Source organism: Sorex araneus, chromosome 5 (genome assembly GCF_027595985.1).
Source record: "Sorex araneus isolate mSorAra2 chromosome 5, mSorAra2.pri, whole genome shotgun sequence".
Lineage (NCBI taxonomy): Eukaryota > Metazoa > Chordata > Mammalia > Eulipotyphla > Soricidae > Sorex > Sorex araneus.
The window spans coordinates 148,934,232-148,954,351 of NC_073306.1; the positions used below are offsets into that span (position 1 = coordinate 148,934,232).

The window sequence follows — 20,120 nt, forward strand, 5'->3', positions numbered from 1 at the left end:
GTATCCCGCCCGCATAGCAAAACCTGGCAAGCTACCCGTGGCGTATTCGATATTCCAAAAACAGTAAAAACAACTCTCACAATGGAGACCTTACTGGTGCCCATTTGAGCAAATCAATGAACAATGGGATGACAGTGCAGTGTTATTTGATGTTTCGGGAACAAGGATGAGCTCTTAAAATTTGGATGAAGAAGGAAAGACTCTAAGCAGATTCTTAAAGCATTTTTCCAGGCTCCAAATTTCCTCAGCTATGCAGGTAACTCTCTTCTCACTGGTTCTCCCTTTTTGGCTGAAACGACTACTCTCCACACAACCCATGTTGTATAGACACAGACATGCATTATGGGCTATTGCCCATACTCCAAAATCCCACCCACAGACTTAGAGCATTACCTTCACTCAACGGCCTCATTAACCAGACAGCACCTTGGATAAGGCGAAGGAAAAGCCCCAGGCTTACTTATTCTGTACTTTCACTGAGCTTTCATTTGTACATAAATTATGCCATAGACCTAGAACCCCACAAGAAACAAAGGTCCCCTTATTTTTCACACTTTTGAATGATTATCAATGTAAGTCTTTGTGCTGTTTACCCAAAATATCTCTGAAGCCTAGAGAGGTACCATAATCCTTTAACCTTTATAGTAACAGATACAGAATGGGGACTTTGAGCAGAAAAATTTAAATTAGTCACTAGGGATTCAAGTCCCAGATCCACTTTATAATTAGATAATATAAGATAGATTGCCAAACTTCCTGGACCTCAATAATATCATATAAAATAAGAGGGCAATGATAAAGTCATGTAAAAGATGGTTGAAACTGTATGTTATGTTGGAACACAGAGAACACTTGGTAAATAATAGCTGTAGCACGGCACTGTAGCACTGTCATCCATTTGCTCAAGCGGGCACCAGTAAGGTCTCTGTTGTGAGACTTGTTGCTGCTGTTGGCATATTGAATTTGCCACAGGTAACTTGCCAGGCTCTGCCGTGTGGGCAGAATACTCTCAGTAGCTTGCCGAGCCCTCTGAAAGGGAAGGAGGAGTCGAACCTGGGTTGGTTGCATGCAAGGCAAATGCCCTACCTGCTGTGCTATCGCTCCAGCCAAATAATAGTTAGTACTATTATTTGATATTTGATATTTTACCTTTTAGAAAATTAACATTCTCTCTTGGATAATGTGTTAGGTTTGGGAGCTTTAAAGAAAATTAGTCATTGTTTGTCCCCACAGTGTTTTTAGTTTCATGTACAGAAAGAAATAGCATCAGTCAAGAGAGAGTAGAAAGCAGAACACGTGCTCAGTAGAATTAGAGAGTGAACTTTTAAAAAGGCATATTGAGAAAGGTGTGATCAGGGCTAAGGAACTCACTTGGGGTGGGAGGACAACATGGAGATGAACTGAAGGATAGAGCACGGGCTTTGCACACAGAAGTCCTGGGTTTGATCTCCAATGAAGGGAAAGGAAGGGGAGAGGAAGGGAGGGGAGGGGTGGGGACGGGAGGAAAGGGAAGAGAGGAGAGGGGAGGAAATAAGAGGGGAGGGGAGAGGAGGAAAGGAAAAGATAAAGAAAAAGCAAGATTTGAGAAGACAAGAAAGAAAGCAGTTATGTTTAAATGAACCAAATTTGGTTGAGCATTCTGCAAAAGGGATGGTCTTGCACTTCCAGTAGGATCTTGAATCACAGAGGAGACAGATATCAATGTTATCAAACACTTCTACTCCCTATCTTTGCTTCCCACTTGCTGAACTCAACAGGAGGGCAGAAAAGCAGAGACACCTGGCTGGAGTAGCACTTAGACCTAACCTTTTTAAAAAAATTATTTTAATTGAATCACAGTGAGATGCTGTTACAAAGTTGTTCATGATTAGGTTTTAGTCATACAAAGTTCCAACACCTGTCCATTCACCCAGTGTACATTTCCCACCACCAGTATTAATCTTCTGGGAAAGAGAAAAGAGTAAATACAGGTAAGTAGATAGAGAATAACTGGCACAAGGAACAAGCCACAGTCATTTGACTGTATATCAAGTTTGTTCTAACTGTTTTGCATAAATCATCTCTTATAGTCAAAACAAAACTGAGAATAAGGAATGTGCTTTTCCTACACTTCTCAGAAGACACTGTAGCTCTAGGAGCTCAAGTGGACTTTTGACCTCCAATCTGTCTGGTCTAGTCTTACAATGCAGATACATTTTTACTGGGTCCCAAAGTCTCCTTCATACATTCAGCAAATGTTTATTGAGCTCAGGAACAGAGACAGCAACATTCATCAAAGAATGTGTGTTCACATTCACCCTGTATTTTCCATCCTGATTGTACAGTTGGCAACAGCCATGAGGGTTAGTTATAACCAATGAAATATGATGGAATAAAACAAGATTTTATGCACATACTACTTCCAGGTTGGGATCATGGAAACCGTATGCATATATTTTGAGTATCTCTCTTTCATCTACTGATGCAGCACTCAGAAGATTATAAATCTCCTGCCAAAAATGGGATGCTCAACTTCCTTTAGTCAGCATCCCTAAGTTATTTTGTAATATATATTTATGTACACATATGTATACATATATATATACATGCTGCTTTAGTACAGGTTAAGACATAACATGCTTTGTCAAGGCACAGAAATTCCATTCTGCTTCTCTGTTGGCATGTCCTAGTCTGTGCTGACGAATTCATGTTTTAATTTCATACCAACATCTTCATTAAAATTCCTAAGGTATGGAGAGGACATTGGTCAACAGAACCTCATTTTGGCTTTTCAGTCAGTGTTTTATGTTTAAAATTATATTCATCATATTTCGAATTGTTATGTATTTAGAAAATCACAACAATGGGCATATAATGGAGTAGTTATTCTGAGGAGTGAAAGAAATCAATGACAAGTATGTTAGCAAGAGACTTTTTTTAAAATAATTTTTTGGAGGGTGGGGAAGAGATACCCAGCTGTGACCAGGGGTTACTCCTGGCTCTGTGCTCAGAAATCACTCCTTGTGGGCTCAGGGTACTATATGGGATGTGGGGACTCAATCCCAGTTTGGCCACTTACTAGGTTAGTGCGCTACCCCCTCTACTTTCTCTGACCCCAGTGACCAAGATGAATCTTCTGGGGAAAAAAATAGATAAGTATCGGCAATATACTAGGTTCAATAAAGCTGAATGGACCCACCACTGAATGGATTCCAAAAGGATTCCAAATCTCCTATATGACCCAAATCATAGCATAAAGGGAAAAGAGGTAATGGGAGGAGGAGATATAATCTAGAGTGAAATAAAGTGGAGGAAGAAATTATTTTTTTAATTGAATCACTATGAGATACAGTTGAAAAGCTTTCATGTTTGAGTTTCATTCATACAATGATTGAACACCCATCCCTCCACCAGTGCACATTCTCCACCACCAATGTCCCCAGTATGCTCCACCCCCATTGACACTTCTCCCCCTGCCTCTAAGGCAGACAATCAATTTTCCCCATTCTCTCTCTCTCTCTCTCTCTCTCTCTCTCTCTCTCTCTCTCTCTCTCTCTCTCTCTCTCCTGTTGGGCATTATGGTTTGCAATACAGATATTGAGAGGTTATCACGTTTGGTCCTTTATCTACTTTCAGCACACATCTCCCATCCCAAACTATCCCTCATATCCTTCCAACCATCACTGACTTAGTGATTCCGTCTCTATTCCAATTGCCTGAAAGAAGAAATTATTAAAGCGTTAAATTAATTTGGGTATTTAAATACCAACAGCAATAAGATAGATGACCCAAAGGCCTACATTGTTTCACATGGAAACCTAGAAATTAAAAGCGAGACTTGGTGCATCAACTACGCGAGCTGATTCAAGAGTTTGCTCCTAGTGCTAGCAACAAAAGTGACAGCACCTGTCATTGTCCTTGCAGAAATAGGAGGGCCCATCAGTAACTGGACACTGACCTCTGGGTCTACATGTGAGAAGTAACTTAGAGGGATTGGACTAGTTATTGCTATTGTTAAAGTGCATACCATGCATTGGTGTAATGAATTTATGGTCTGTTGCCAATATCTATTTCCAAAAACCTATAATTTAGAGTCGTTTTAATCCCTTTTTTTCATGATACATGGAAGTTAAGTCACATAAACAGGGTCACACAGCTCTAACAGGACAGACTTTGTCCTAGGCTGTTTAACCACAAAGCTATATTCTCTTAAGGATGTTGCTTTAGGACTCCATGAAATTCTCACTATCAGCTGAGTTAGACATTTCACTGTTCACTAAAGATGATAATGATGTTTTACTACCGTTTTATAGATGATCAAGTCGGTTCATAGAGCAGTGCCTTTGCCAGAAAGTTAAAGGTACATTATGTCAGAGCCTATCTACAAGTTAGACCCCCAGATCACTAAGCCCTATTAACCTCCACCAAAGTGGGCATTAGGTTTGTGGGATTTTGAACCACACAAATTCAAGTGGGCCTAAATATTCTTTGTAAAAGCTTTGCTTCAAGAGTAAGTTTCTTAGAATTCATGAAGGACCAACTGAGCACTGCATACTGTGTGAGACATACGTGAGAAGTGTATCAAGATGTCTAATAAACTGTCCCCAACTCAAGGGTCAGACACACCGCTGCAAGTCTGATACAATCTCTGACATCATCAAATCATCAAACTCCCGTGTGTGGAGCAGTGCTAGCAGATGTGTAGGAATTGCAGCAGCTTCCAGAGGGATTCCAGGAGGAGAACAAGCAGTGAGCGTAGGATGGTCTTTGACAAGGATGCGGATAGATGACAAAAAGAGACCACGGGCCCAGTTGGGCTCTGACTCCAGGACATAGGAGGAAAAGGCCAGACAGGGGGAAAGGTTGAGAACATGGGTAAGAAGATGGAGGAGGACCGAGGTGGGAACCCCAGAATTCCTGGCAGGATTGTGGACCTCCATTCGGAAAGAGGCAGGAGAGATGATAGAACTATATTTCAACAGAATTTGATGGGTGGCCTCAAGTCTGGTCTACACCTTTTTGGAAACATGACCAAGACAGAGAGTTTCTACCACAGCAGTGGTTCTGCTGTCGTGTGGTGGCTCCTTTGGGAGTTACCAACATGTGAAGTGGGAGGGAAACAGAGGCAAGTGATGGGGGTGGGGGGGACTGTCATTCCAGGGAAGGGTGGGAACAAAATGGAAAAGTGTTCACAGCTAAGACAAAGCCTGGGTTATATCTGTTCATAATCAACCCAACCCAAGTTGAACCTGAAAAGAAAGCTGCTCTCGAAAGGCGTGAGTATTATGGGATTGCTCCATTACCATCAAGACTGTTTTCATTTTTAAGCACGTGTGTGGTCGCCTCCACACTGAAGACCGTTCCCAGCCAGGGAAAACACCCCCCAACATCATTTTCCAGGGCATCTGTGCCCTCATGGAGGCTGCCACAATGTTTTAATTGAGGGAGATTGAATTTCAATAGAAGGGGTAGAAGTCGTGAATTTTCAAGAACTAATAACTCTGTAATGCTGTAGGCAGGGCCTATGGGTACAAATAGGCAGGAGGCATCTCCACGTCGCCGCAGCAGGCGTTCACATTTGGAACAAGCCCAGAACTATCAAAAGTACATGCTGTTTCTTTCTGACTCCCTAGGAGGAAGAAAAGTACCTCGAGAGGCTCTTGCTAGATGGGCGGCATCCAGGAAGGTTTTCCAGATGTGGGGGGCTGGCAGGAGAAGGCAAGACACAGTGACCTAGCGCCCTCAAGGCGTCACTTTCCTAGTCAGCTTCTCAGTGACCTCCACAGACTTCACTTCCTGGCTGCTTACTTCCACTGCAGCACCAATTCTCCAGGACCAGGAGACAAAAACAGAGAGAGTCGGGCCCAGCAGCACAGAACAAGAAACTCAGGCCGGACACACAAAGGCTCTTAGGAGATGCTAGTGACAAAAAAGAAGAGTAGCCTGTCAGAAAAGAACAGAGGATCCTCAGAACCCTTGTTTGGAGTCAGCATTGCAGAATTCATGGGCTCAAAATAAGTCATTTTGGCCCCATTTCTTTTTCATTTTTTTCTTGTATTAAATCACTGTGAGATTCAGTTACAAAGCTTCCATGATTGGGTTTCAGTCATGCAATGTTCCAACACCCGTCCCTCCACTAGTGTCCATTTCCCATTGCCAATATCCTCACTATCCCTCCTGCCAGCCCCCAGCCTGCCTCAATGGCAGGCACTTTTCTTCTCTCTCTCTCTCTCTCTCTCTCTCTCTCTCTCTCTCTCTCTCTCTCTCTCTCTCTCTTTCTCTCTCTCTCTCTCCTTTTGGGCATTATATCCCCATTTCTTTTTTTACATGATGCCTACAGCCTTCACATCTTTGAGACCCTGTAATCTCAGAGCGCCTTGCATGGCATCAGCTTTCCCCACAGTGGAAAATGCACCTGTCCCTAACTCTAACATCCTAATCTGGCTCATCAGCTGTTCACTTCTGCCTCAATATCCCCATTAGAGGAAGTTTCTGGACTTCCCACAAGCCAGATTTGCCAGCTAGACATCATCAGCCAGGGACCAACAGAGAGATAATTAATAAATAAATAAATTTTAAAACTTTTTTCCAGGCTAAGAATTCCTTCACTTCCTCTTATGCAATACTATATCCCTCATGACTAAAGATGAACTTTGCATGTAGCACACTGCGTGCACAATTCTTGTGGCAATCTATTCTTTAGGGGAGCATTTTTTAAACATGTCAAGTACTGAACGTATTAATGAGGTTCTTTAAAGAAAAATGTGCATCCAAAGGTAGGCATTGCCAGACACGACATCCAGACCATGATATTCAAAAAGCAGGGATTTAACTACTATAGAATTCAGACCACTTTCATCACCAAAAATCCAGAGACCCAGCCTCTTCCATGAAGATGCTAAATAAAGTAGTGGTATCCCTTTCACCACTGCCTACTACTTGAGAGAAGTGGGAGATGCTATAAGGGGAGCAATTCCCCCCTCTTTGGGGAAGTTGCACCCTGTGCTCAGTATGACCCCATTGTTTCTAATCATGTGACTGTATATTTCCAGCAGTACGATAAACAGCTATAATTTCCATGTCAAACAACAATCCTTGACCTCAGGGAACTCAAGGTGGTCAGTTTTTATAGTTTTAGGTGATTGATGACAGTAAAGAGAAAAGCATCCTCTTTTTGGTGTGGGATTACAATTAGTTGAAATGTTATGAGATTAGAGCTATCAGAAATCATCTTAACTTTCATGAAGGAGTGAGTCTAAGCATGAAGTCATCACAAAAAAGTCAGTCCTCAGAGGCTGAAGCAATAGAACACTGGGTAGGGCACTTGCCTTGCACATGGGTTCAATTCCCAACATCCCATATGTTCCCCCCAGCACCACCAAGATTCCTGAGTGTAAAACCAGGAGTCACCGCCGAGCATCACCAGCTATGGCCCCAAAACAAAACAAAACAAAACAAAATAAAGCCAAAAGTCACAGCCCAAAGGTTCAGAGACAGTTTCTGATATGCATCCATACATGAAGCCATGATTTCTCAGCTTTATGAATCATGATTTCTGATCACCAGTGGTGTTCTTTTATTGATCCTACTGTGATTAGTCTTAAGCTAATGACTGAAACTCAGTCACTGCAACCAAAAGAATTCTACCTACTGTAATATAGCCCTGGTCTGAAGGGGCTGAGATTCTCCCAAGGTCATTGAGAAGAAACAAAAGCAAGAAAATGCTGACCAAGAGCTGGTTTGACACCACGACCAACTGAGGGGAAAGAAAGACTGGGAGTCAATGGTAGCAGCTCTCAGGTTCATGCTCTGCCAATGCAGGTGACTGGAGAGGAGACAGGAATGAGGGGCACCCCAGTCACAGTGGTAACATAAGAGTTGAAATGAATAGTAGAAGCAATACTGGTCGAGGACAGGTATGACTTGAAGCTTTTAGACACCATCTTATTGCATCACTATCATAATGCATGATCTCCTATATGCATGATTTATCACGGGGTCTGGAATATATACTACAATGTGTATGATATCTAATTTATAGAATGCATTGTTCTTAAGCCTGATGACCAGAAGAGGAAGGTGTCAAGTTGAAGGCTTAAAAGCAGGGTCCCACTGTATCTTTAGATAGAGTCCCTAAGAAGATTCAGCTCTAAAGTATCCCTCGACCCAAGAGAGGGGAGCATCAAGGTTGGCTTGATCATGACAGTCAGTGTTTTTCATCCAACGTCTCTGCCAGACACTAGGCCAAACACAAAGAAAAGAACACGGATGGTCCCCTCAAAAGTCACTGACTTATTGTGCCTGCCATAGAGTCAGGTGGGGGTAGAGGGTGGTTTGGGTGGGAGAGGTTGGGTAGAAGGGAAATTGGGAACATTGGTGCTGGGAAATGTATACTGGTGGAGGGATGGATGTTGGAACATTGTAATGTTCTATCTCATGGTCAATAAAATTAAAAAAATTAAAATTTATAATCTATCACATTTGGTCTTCAAATCTGTTACTGTCACTGTCACAGCTCATCGATTTGCTCAAGCGGGCACCAGTAACATCTCTATTGTGAGACTTGTTGTTACTGTTTTTGGCATATTGGATACGCAACAGGTAGCTTGCCAGGGTCTGCTGTGTGGGCAAAATACTCTCGGTAGCTTGCTAGGCTCTCCAAGAGGGGCGGAGGAATTGAACCCGGGTCGGCCGCATGCACTATCAAATAATCTTAATATATCTGTCAAATTGATCTCTTGAATTATTTCTTAATTTCTTATTGTTTAGTAGAGGAAGTTGCCACCAACTTTCCACATAGCTCTTATCACCCTAACACAGTATAAATATCCAGAGACTGGAGTCCTGGGTCAGTATGCCTGGATTCCCAGAGCACAAAAATACTTGGGAGGCATTCATTAAATATTCATTGGAAGAGCAAATGCCACACAACAAGGTGCTAGTTCCCCCCCAACTCAATTATAAAAATAAGGCACGAGAAAAGAATTTATTGAACTAAATTATTTGTAGCAGTGAATTTCACTCTAAAGAAGTCAACACACCTCTATTACTTTAGGCTTATCGCCAGGTCTTTAAAATATCTTTGTTATAGCAATATTTTTCTAACTACATTTTCTATAATAAGAGTCGACCTTAATTTGTTCTTTTACTACAATTGAAGTCAACCATTTATAGGAGGAAGCCGTCCAAAGGAGCTCAAGAAATTGAGAACATGTACACTGAACCTGCTGTTTTAAGGCATGTGATTGCATGCTACATACACACATGAGTGTTCACACACACACACAAGCACCAAACTCAGGGAGAACTCCAAATGAACAACTTTTGTGCTTCACATAACTTAAGTAATGGAAGACATAGAGAATAACCAAGGTAAAGAAATGGATTTCTTCATTTCATCCCCCCATTTTCTGATGGTGTTGGATGTTTTTTCCTTGTAGAGTTCAACAAATTCTAATGTCAAAAAAGGCACATGATCCTCATCGTTAATCATCAGAGATATGCAGATCAAAACAATGAGGTATCATCTCATCACTTGTATCACTTGTCATCCCATTGATCTTTGGGATCAATGGGATGACATTGACGTTATCCCATTGACGCTCGAGCGGGCGCCAGTAACGTCTCCATTTGTCCCTGTCGCGTACTAGTGCAGCCCAATGATATCTGCTTGCTCCAGGAACAGGAAGAGCCTCAAATAGTTCATTCAGGGGTTCGACGAAGAAATCTAACCATCTAGTTGGTGGGCGGCCACGAGGTCTTCTGACGTCCTGTGGAATCCAGTCGGTAACAGCTCTAGTCCAGCAGTCATCTCTGAATCGCATTACATGACCGGCCCATCTGATTTTTGATGCCTTGGCAAACGAGACAGCATCCCTGATTTTTGACCATTGACGGAGGTCAGAACTCCAGATTCCTTCTCTCACTTGAGTGAGACATGATATTCCCAGCATAGCTCTTTTGATTCCTCTTTGGGATACCCTAATAGCATTCTCATCCTGTTTGCCTATGGCCCAGGTCTCTGAGGCATATGTTAGTGCAGAAAGAACGGTGGGATCAAAAAGATGTGCCCGGAGTCAGAGGTTCTTCGTTCTCTTAACCACTTCTTCGACGCTCTTGAAGGCATTCCACGCTGCTCTCTTCCTCCTGCGAAGTTCTGTCACCAAGTCATTCCTCATATTGATTTCTCGACCCAGGTACACATAGCTGCTGCATTTGGAGATGTTCATTCCATTGAGAGCAAATGGAGCTTCAGATACTAGTTCATTTTTCATGAGCATCGTCTTGTTGAGATTCAGCTGCAATCTGACTTTTCCACACTGGTGGTCGAAGTTGGCCAGCATTTGTGCCGTTTGGCTAATGTTTGATGTTATTAGAACGATGTCATCAGCAAAGTGGTGGTGGTGTAATTGCCGACCGTCTATCTTCACTCCCATTCCTTCCCATTCCAGTTGTCGCATGATGTTCTCAAGAGTGGCACTGAAGAGTTTTGGTGAAATGGTATCACCCTACCGAACCCCTCTCTTTACATCAATGATTACTTCCTTGTAGAATGGTGCGAAGCAGCTACAGGACACACCATAAGACACTTAATACCCATTATTCCCGCACCATATTTGTTAGGGTTCAAATTTGGTGTGAACCATGGTAACACCTCTAGGGGCAATTGGAGGCCGCCTAAAAGCTTCCGGCCCTCTCGGAGAGCCTGGCAAGCTACCGAGAGTATCCCGCCCACACGGCAGAGCCTAGCAAGCTACCTGTGGCGTATTCAATATGCCAACAACAGTAACAACAATTGGCCTCATTCACCTGACACCAAAAGAGCCCCAATATGGCAGCATTAAGAAAGATGAGCAAGGAGAGACAAAAAATCTCAGGGATGAACTAGACTGCCAAAACGAAGAAAGACTAAAATGATTGTCTGTATGTTCAACGCACGTACACTGGCATCAGAAGCATCCATCTAGGACCTGATGGTGCAAGTGCAGAAGATCAAGTACGACATCATTGGTCTGACTGAAACGAGAAGACATCAATCACATCACACCATTTTAGACACTGGAGAAGAATTGTTCCACAAAACGTGTGACAACAGAGGCGTCGGTGGCGTTAGTGTCCTTGTCAACAAGAACTTGGCCATGAGCATTGATTCATTTGAATGCCTAACAACCCGAATTGGACGATTACACTTGAATAGATGTGGCTCACTGCCTGCAGTTTCTATCTTCATTGTCTATGCACCAACTTCCAGCTACAATGAAGAATAAATTGAGAGGTTCTACATGGAACTGAAGAAGTTCTATAAAGAAGACCACACCTTCTATAAGATCATTGTTGGTGATTTTAATGCCAAGATGGATCTGAGAAGGTCGCCCGAAGAACTCCACATTGGGACCCATGGCCTAGAATGGAACAATCAGGGCGAGAGGTTGTCTGAATTCATTATGTTGACCAAGACCATCCATGGAAACTCACAGTTCCAGAAGGCCGAATCTAAACGCTGGACATGGGAGTCTCCCAGTGGACAGTTCCACAACGAAATAGACCACATAATATTTTCAATCATAGGTTTTGCCTGATCGATGTCGCTGTTGTCGGACCACCATCTCCTTCGTGCAAAATTCTACTTCACAGAGCAGGGAGAAAAGTCTGCAAAATTTAAGTCTAAGAAGACAACTTCCAGAATGACCACCAACTGGGAGCTCTTTGGCACTATTGCAGCAATGTGGGAAGATGACATCGTTGACAACATCGACAAGGAATACGATTGACTGGTTCAGCACCTCCATGACTGTGTGAAGAATGCCAAGAGTGAGAAAGCCACAACCAGACACCTGTCTTTGGAAACTCTCGAGCTCATTCGCCAACGTGGTTTCACACGAGCCTCAAGCAACCACAAGCTAACGTCTGAGCTCACAAAGCTGTGCAGATATGCGATAAAGGAAGACCTCAAAGAGAGAAGAGCAGCAGTGTTGGCCAGTGCAGCAGAAAATGGGAAAAGTATTCGCAATGCTTGCCTGTCCTTCGCCAACTACAAGACCGAATGACTGCCCTCCGACCTCCCCATGGATTGATCACATCTTCCAGTAAGGCAATGGAGAGGATTATTCACGACTTCTCCTCATATCTCTTTGACAGCCATGTCCACCTGCCCACATACCAAATTCTGTAGGATGGATATGTTGTTCCCAACGTCCTCCCTTCTGAAATCCGACACGCAATTTCGTTCGTAAAGTTGCATACAGCACCTAGTCTGGACAAGGTCAGACCCAAAAACCTGAAGAATCTGCCGCCAGTACTCATCAATACGCTGGCTCGACTTTTCACACGCTGCCTGTCTGAATGCAAGGTTCTGTCTCAGTGGAAAACCAGTAGGACCGTTCTGTTATACAAGAACGGAGACATCCACGACATCGGCAACTATTGCCCAATCTGCCTGCTGTCTGTCGTCTACAAGTTGTTCACTTGTGTCATCCTGAATAGAATAGGAAGAACGCTAGATGAAGGACAACCATGTGAGCAAGCTGGGTTCTGAAGGGGATTCAGCATGATAGACCATATCCACACATTGACCAAACTCATTGAAGTTTCGTGAGAGTTCAAGATGCCTCTCTGTCTAAAGTTCATCGACTTAAAGAAGGTCTTCAATTCTGTTGAGACTGAAGCAGTCATTGAAGCCCTAGCTAAACAGGGCATTCAAACTCAGTATATCAAATTCCTCCGTGAGCTGTATTGTGGATTCACCACCAGGATCATCTCATGGCACAGAAAAAAACTGCCACAAATCCAAAAGAACAAGAACAACCAGTGCTGGTGTGGATGTGGGGAGAAAGGGAATCTCCTCCATTGTTGGTGAGAATTCTAACTGGTCTAGCTTTTGTGGAAAACAGCATGGACAATCCCTAAAAAAAAAAAGAACTAGAAATTGAGCTCCCACTTGACTTAGCAATAGCACTCTGGGACTGTGCCCTGAAGGCCAAAGACACACAACTGAAGCACCATCTTCACTCCTAGTTCATTGAAGCACTATTTACAATAGCCAGAATCTGAAAACAACCTGAATGCCTGAAAGCAGAAAGATGAATAAAGAAACTATGGTACACCTACACAATGAAATACTACACAGCTCTTAAGAAAATAAAGTCATGAAATTTGCCTATAAATGATGGACATGGAGATAAAGTATCGTGCTGGGTGAAATGAGTCAGAAGAGGGACAGATATAGAATGACTGCATTCATTTGTGATATAAGACTAATATCCATGGCCAGGGAAAACAGGGGCTAGGAGAACTCGTCAATGGTTGGAATCAACCACAATTTTGTGTGGGGCAGAGGCTGCAGATAAGATAGAGAAGGGAACAATATGACAATAATAGCTGAAAATGATCACATTGGACAAGAACTGAGTGCTAAAAGTAGGTAAAGGGGTATTCCTGATAATCTTACATCTTCCAACCTGACCCTATCAAAAATTGGGGGATGGAAATGAACAGAAATTTTCTCAAAGAAGAAATCTGAATGGCTAAAAGACACAAGAGAAAATGCTCTACATCACTAATCATCAGGGAGATGCAGATTAAAACAATGAGATACCACCTCACACTACAGAGACTAGCCCACATCCAAAAGAACAAAAGCAACCGGTGTTGGTGTGGATGTGGGGAGAAAGGGACTCTTATTCACTGCTGGTGAGAATGCCAACTGGTTCCACCTTTTTGGAAAACAATATGGACGATTCTCAAAAAATTAGAAATTGAGCTCCTATTTGATCCAGCAATACCACACCACTCCTGGGAATATATCCCAGAGAGGCAAAAAGGTATAGTAGAAATGACATTTGCATTTATATGTTCATTGCAGCACTGTTTGCATTAGCCGCAATCTGGAAAAAAACGGAGTGCCCAAAAACAGATGACTGGTTAAAGAAATTTTGGTACATCTACACAATGGAATACTATGCAGCTGTTCCTAAAGATGAAGTCATGAAATATGCATATAAGTGGATCAACATGGAAAGTATCATGTTAAGTGAAATGAGTCAGAAACAGAGAGACACACATAGAAAGATTGCTTTCTTAACATAATGGATAGATTCTGAGAAACATGTAATCTTCCAAAACTAAATGTAGAGGAAAGAGAAAGCATGAACTGGCAAAGTACAAGTAAGGAAACTGACACCAAAATCAAGAATCTTTCCCAGGACAAAAGTCCTGATCCAGATGGTTTTACTAGTGAGTTTTATCAAAACATTAGAGAATAATTACTGCCCTTTCTCCTTAAACTTTTCTAAAATTTTGAAGAAATAAAAATCCTTCCTAACACCTTCTCAGAAGCTAACATTACAGTGATACCCAAAGTAGACAGAGACATTACAAACAAGAAAACTTCAGACCCATCTTCTTGATGAATATTGATACAAAAATCCTTGAGAAAAATCTTACCAAAACAAATCCAATGAAATATAAAGAAATCATATGCCATGATTAAGTGGATTTATCACAAGGATGCAAAGATGGCTCATTATACAGAAACCAATTAACAGAGTACACCACATCTGTAAAAGGACAGATAAAATTTATACCATCTTATCAATTGATGCAGAAAAAGCTTTGACAAAATTCAACAACCAAACTTTATTAACCAAGTTTAAAAGGTGCCTGGCAAAATGGCAGACTGGGGAGGCATCTGTGAGCACTGTTAGAGGGAAGTTGACACTGGTAGTGGGATTGGAGATGAAACATTGAATGTCAAAATCCTAACTATGATTAACTTTGTAATTCGTGGTGTTTTAAAATAATAAAATTTTGAAAATGAAAAGAATAGAGGGAAGATGTCTGGCATGCCCAACCAGAAATGGCTGTCACAAGGAAGGTGTCAGTCGGTTTACTAAGTGCAGCATCTTATGCAGTTTTGACTTGTTTTTGGTTGGGCAGGACAAAAACTAGGAAAGTTGTGAGCTATTAATCAAGTCCTAGTTATTTCAAGTTGATTACAAAAGAGTGATTATTACCTTCCTAGATTTTACTGGAGATTACAATTTAGCTTCCATTAAGCCTGGTTACCGCAGACTGGCTTGGCGTTCTGAGCTGTTTAGCGGAGCAGAAGAGATTGATTCCCTGGGCAGTTGACAGCAGGTACTAGCACAGAGTACTGCTTAACATTTGGCCTTACTACTTCCCATCTCTAAATCCATCTTCTCACTTGTGACTCAGCAATTTTACTCCTAGAATACCTACTCTGCAAGAGAAATTAAATCTACTTAAAAATGCATTTAATAGTAAGTAAAAATACTATTACTTACATTATTCACAATAGTCAAACAGGAAAGGAAGCGTCTGAAATGTCTATCAAGTAATGATTGGCTAAGTGAAATTTTGCATAGTCCTATAGCAGAATATTTTCAACGTGAAAGGGATTGCATGATACTACAACATAGATGAACTTGGAAAACACTAAATGAAAGAAGTAAAACATGGTAAGCCACATACTGTAAAACTTTGTTTCTCTGAAATGACCAGCATAGAGAATTTTATGGAAATGGAAAGTGAGGAATCAGAGAGTGACTGGTAATGAAGTTGGGGGAGTATGAAATGTTGTGAAATTTGATAATGGTGAAGGTATAACAACTCTAAGAGTATATTTAAGAGTAGATTAAAATATAACTTTAAAATATAACTTTAATAATATAACTTTAAAATACAACTTTAAGATTAAAATATACCAAATTATATTATATAGTTTTAAAAAGGATTAGTTTATTGTAAGTGGATATATCTTAAAGCTAGTATTTAAAACAAAATCTACATGGACTAGAGAGATAGTAGAGCATTTATCTTGTACATGGCCTCTTTGGGTTCAATCCCTGGCCCCACATATGGTCCTCTGAGCCCCTCTGAACACAGAACCAGGAGTAATCCCTGAGCATCACTGGGCTTGTCCCCCCCAAGCAAAACAACAATAGCAAAAACCTGGCCTGAGCACAGGCTCCATAGTTTACTTGTTTTGTCAAGTACATTGTAGGTAAAATGCTTGAGATTTAATGTCTGTTTCCTTCCCCGTTCTTGCTCTAAACACAGATTAGGAAGACTTATTAACTGGACTTCAGAAACTTGACTTTCTTCCCATAGTCTTAGGAATCACTGATGTGTTTAGGGTAGAGAGATGGGGGTGCAGAAGGTCTTCTAAAACAACAACTTCACAGGAATTTGGTAGAAGAAAAGGCTATGTTGCAAACTATTTCTCAAGAATGAGGTCAGATCCTAAAAAACTTCTAAATGAACAAACTGACCTCTTAGGCAGAGATAGAGGAGCAGGTCAAAGACACTCCCAAAAATCTCTGAATTTGACATTCCTGCTAAAGACACATGTGTATAAAATAGCTGTAAACTTTAAATTAATTCCACACCATTAAGAGACAGATTTGTGCGGCAACTGAGTTAGCTGGACTCAATTACTCATTTCATTTTTTTCAAGACAGTAATATTTTCTAAGAAGAAGAGGGAAAACTTTGATCAGTCCTGTTATGAAGCTAAGGATTTACCACCATGACTGCTTAGTATCACTTCTTCCTTAGGCCAAGCTTCTACCCCTGACGATATTTGCCCAGGGGGTAGAGATGAACATGTAGAATAATAAGGTTCAATAGTCCAAACAAAACTGAGAGGATTCGTTTGTGGAATATAAAATAACATAATATATGAGACTGAAACTGAAGGACAGTAGACACAAGGTTCAGGAATAATGCTTCATAGTTGGAAGCCTGCCTCATGAGATGGGGGAGAAGGAATACAGAAGGAATCACGAAGTCAATGATGGTTGGAGGGATCATTTGGGATGGGAGATGTGTGCTAAAAGTATATAAAGGACCAAACGTGATAGCCTATCAGTATCTTTATTACAAATTATAATGCCCAAAAGTAGAGAGAAAGTATGGGGAGATTGTCTACTACAGAGGCAGGGGAAGGATTGGGATAGGGAGGGGCGGGTATACTGAGGACATTGGTGGTGGAGAATGTGCACTGGTGGAGATATGGGTGTTAGATAATTGTTTGAAATTCAAACATGAAAGCTTTGTAACTATATTTCATGGTGATTCAAAAAAACAACAGAGAATTTTTAATGATACTAAGACAAACAAACCTCTTTCCAGGAACTTCAGACAAAAGTACAAATGGAAAAGAAGAATTTAGATATACATGATCAAAAGCAGAATAGAATGCCTTCTTTTACTAAGCAGTACACTAATATTATGGAATACTGTATTTGACATTTTCTGTTATTATGGCTACTATGACAATCAATGTAATATAATGACATTATCCTACATTTAGTAAGTACCTACTATGTGTAAGGTTCTGTTTTAAGAATTTTCAAAAGATTAATTCATTTGAAGTTTGATTTTTGTTCTTTGTGTGCAAACAAGAAAATTAAGATCTAGACAGGGCCACGGAATTATGACATATTTCTCAGATATCTCTAAGAGTTGTGAAAAGTTATTTCTGTTTGCCTTGCTCAAGTCATTAATTTATGAAAAAAATATGCCTTACAATGCTTTGTCTGTTGTGGTGGTGGTTGTTCAAAAGGCAAGTCTTTCTTTTAAAGTTTAGGAGTACTTTCTACAATTAAGGGTATTTAATCAATAATCTCTGAAACTTAAACTTCAATTTTAATTATGCAAAACTAGCATCATTCCTACACATGTGTGAATTGCCACATCAGCACCAAAGTTCCAGTGTCATTTCATCACTAAGAGGACCCCTCTGTATATCCGTCTGATTCCCACTTACCTTTACATTTATAGCCATCATAGTTTTCACTAAATGTAATAGTTTTGTTGTGTCTTGCCTGTTAATTTTCCTTACTGTTTCATAACCCACATATGACTGAAACACTATAATAATTGTTCTTAATTTCCTTCCTTATTTAATTTAACATAATGAGCTCAAGTTCCAATCTATTTTGTCCCAAAAGATATAATCTAGGCAGAATCTCCTGACCCTGCACCAGGCTGTCTTCACTGGGTTACCTTGGAGAGGGGCTGGTTGAGGTTCACTCCCCGCCCCAAGCAGAACCCTGGCAGCCAAAAACTTCCAGAACCCAGCCACAGCTATGCTCAAGGCTGCTCTCTAGACAGTCAGTGGAACCTCAACCATAAGGGAACCCACAGAGGAGCCCAGGTATGCAGGACCAATGGCTGAGATCTCCAAGCCTACTCGGGTTGGGACTAGGCCTCCTCCATCCAGCCCCCCAGTTTTCCAGTAGCTTGGCAGTTACTCCCACAAACTCTCCTCCGGTGCCATATAATATCATCAATGGCTAAGATCCAGAGACTATAAAATAAAACTCCCAGAAGCGAGTGATACAGTATTTCCTCTTATTCTCTAGCCCACTGATGTACCTGAAGTAGCACACATTTGTTTGGTTTTAACATAGTTGCTTGTATTCTCTTATATATGGGCTTAAATGGCTCCAGAATGAAATACAACAACCTTCACACACTTCCCTCTTTTTGTGGTAGAAAGATGCTCGCTGGTGGGGTGGGTGCTTGAATATTTTCTGTAATGAACTATTGTGAACTACTTTATGTAAATAAAATGTATAAAAATTGCAAAGAAAAGTTATAATCCTAAACTTTTAATAGTATTGTATTGTTTTATTAGATACTATTTACACAGCAATCTGAATATCAGCCAGCCATCTGTTAGGGTTTTATGTTAATTCCATGTTTGCTGAACAACAAATGTGGATTTTAGAGAAACAAATGTGTCTTTAGGAAATGTGTGTGTCTGCAATATGTGGAATGCAACTGACATTCTATTTCTCTCCATACTAACACTTATTTCTGTGTTTTTGATATAGGTCATTCTCATGACCATAAGCTAATATTTTATTGTGATTTTGATTAGTATTTTTAATGGGTCGCTGTATTTCTTGGCTGGAAAAGTGTCTTCATTTTTGCCCATTTGTATGAGATTTCTTGGTTTTTATTGTTCTGTCACTTATATATTTGACTTTTACCCTCTATCAGATTATTTTGTGCAAACATCTTCTAGTTGCAAAGCTGTCTTTTTTGCTTTATGGTAGATTACTTTGCTAAGTAAAAGCTTTGTAATTTGATGCAAACTTTTGTTTATTTTTTGTTTCCCTTGCCAATTCTAAAATATGTTCAAAGCCACAAATGACCACAAAGAGCCAAAGCAGTTCTGAGATCAAAGAGATAAAATGAAGACACCATTCTCCCTAACTGCAAACTACATTGCAAAGAAATAGCAACGAAAACAGTGTGGTACTGCAACAAAGACACAATGACATAGAACATAATAGAGAGCCTAGAAATAAGCCCACATGTATATGGACATCTAACCTATGATAAATGAGATGTGCATAAAATAAAGTAAGAAAAGTCTTCTCAACCAATAATGTTAGAAAACTAGACAGCCACATGAGCGAACACCAGTAATGTCTTCATTGTGAGACTTGTTGTTACTGTTTTTGGCATATTGAATATGCCACAGGTAGCTTGCCAGGCTCTGCCATGTGGGTGGGATACTCTTGGTAGCTTTCGAGGCTCTCTGAGAGGGATGGAGCAATAGAACCCATGTCGGCCGCATGCAAGGCAAACACCCTACCCGCTGTGCTATTGCTCCAGTTCTAGACAGCCACATACAAGATGACACATAATCACTAACACCATACAGAAGATTAAGCCACAAAGAATTAAAGATTAGATATGAGCCGCAGGTAATGTGTTAATATGTCTATTTCATAGTAGGTACTTTGAAATACAGGAATGCTGAATAACTATTTCCACATTTAAGAATACACAGAAATTTTTAGCATGAAAAGCATATATAACATACTGTGTGCTGTTGTTTGTTCTAAGCTATTTGCACATTTCTAGTCATTTATTTTAGTTTATCCAACTTTATCTTACTTAATTCTGAGGGCCTCCTAGGTGGTTTTGAGGGGATTCCAGAGGCTACTCCTAGTGTTTCTTAGCTTAAGTGCTGGAAGTTTAGCTCTAAGCCTGACCATGAGGTGCTACTTGGGCCCTGCAGTACCAGGGATCATAGTGATCACCCCAACAGTGCTTAAGGTCTCCAAGGCTGCTCCTGATGATTCTTGGGGGGGCATATGATGC

The 20,120-nt window shown here is 40.9% G+C and overlaps 1 pseudogene; it reads left to right on the plus strand.

The window, feature by feature from the left end:
• The first annotated feature begins 10,892 nt into the window (after window positions 1–10,892).
• Window positions 10,893–16,528, plus strand: LOC129405018 (craniofacial development protein 2-like; annotated as a pseudogene).
• Window positions 16,529–20,120: the final 3,592 nt, after the last annotated feature.